Source organism: Condylura cristata, unplaced genomic scaffold, assembly GCF_000260355.1.
Source record: "Condylura cristata isolate star-nosed mole 26May11 unplaced genomic scaffold, ConCri1.0 scaffold00058, whole genome shotgun sequence".
Lineage (NCBI taxonomy): Eukaryota > Metazoa > Chordata > Mammalia > Eulipotyphla > Talpidae > Condylura > Condylura cristata.
Window position 1 is genome coordinate 1,059,066 of NW_004567159.1, and position 1,446 is coordinate 1,060,511.

The following is a 1,446-nucleotide window of genomic DNA, read 5'->3' on the forward strand; positions in this document are numbered from 1 at the left end:
CTGAGACAGTGCAGGGCTGCGAGAGGCTGGGCTGGCCCTCAGCCTGGACAGACGGGCAGCCTGCGCCAGGGGCATGAGGCAGCTCCCTGAGAGGACCACGGGGACCCTGGGCATCCCCTGGACACCTCTTGCTGAGGTCCAGCTGGCCATGTGCTCACAGCTCACTGGACAGGCAGCTCCCCTTTCCATCTGCTCCCAGGACCGGGGCCACCCCCCTTTTACGGGGACCAGGCAGGCTGAATGGTACCCCTTGACCATACCAGGGGCTCACTGGCCATTCCACAGGACGTCCCGCTCCTGGCCACGGCCCTGAGACGGGCCTCTTGGGTGAGCTGGACCCAGAACCAGGGAGGCTAGAACACACTGCCATCCCCACACTGACCTGCAGCTCCGTGGCCACAGAGAACAGCCCCCCCCACTGGACAGTGTGGCCCCCAGGAGAGGTGGGGTGCCCTGCAGAGGAGCCCGCACTACCCAGGAGGGGCTGAGATCAGGGGCGGCGGCTTTGATTTGGGTGGGCAGTGATATGGAGCTGGGCTGCTGGGGGGACAGAGTTGGGCAACGGACAAGAGGGACCTGCTGAATTCAAACCTGCGAGAGCAGCTGGGGCGAGGGGCCCTGGCATCCCGAGCAGGAGGCCACAGGCCCCATAGCCGGCTGGACACCGGCCCCAGCCACGTGAGATCAGCTGGCGCCAGGGGAGGGGGCCGTCCCCCCTCCCTAACTTCAGCCCCAGGCGAGAACAAGGCCCCGAGTCGGGGAAACCTAGGACCAGCAGTGCGCAAACCAGCCACCTAAGGTCCCTTGCAGCCAAGTGACATTTGCACGGTGGCACCCAAGCTTGGCAGGGCAGCTGCAGCCACCTGCCAGGGAGGACAGAGAAGCCCAAGGGGAGATACCAGGGACCCCGCCCCCTCGGACAGGAGGGGGGCGGTGGGGAGCACTCTGCTGGAGGCGGGGCCGGTGGCGGGCGGGGCCTCGTGGGCTGGGCGGCCCCGTGGGCGGGGCCTCCGGTGGGCGGGGCCGCGGCGGTGGGCGGTCCAGGCCGAGCCTCCGGTGCCGAGAACCCAGAGCAGTCCTAACCCACAGTGGAGGGAAACTGAACCCCGTTCTGGACGTTAGCTCCGACCTGCCGCAGTCAGCTAACAGATAGGGCCGGGGTGCGCGCCGAGTCCGGCTGCGGGTGGAGACCACGCGGGAGGTTGTCCGCGGGACACAGCTGACCCGGGAAGCGCCCGGGCCTGAAGGAGCGGGAGGTGGCCGCAGAAGGCGGCTGGGGTGGCGTCGGAGGGGCCGCGAGGACCTGTTCCCGGAGAGCTGCCGCCCGGCCCCCGAGCTGCTGGCCACCTCGACGAGGGACGTCCCCAGGGCTTCTTGGGCAGAGCCCTGGGTAGAGAGCGCTGGCGGGCGGGGAGCGGGCAGCCGCAGCCAGCGGGTGCCAGGGGC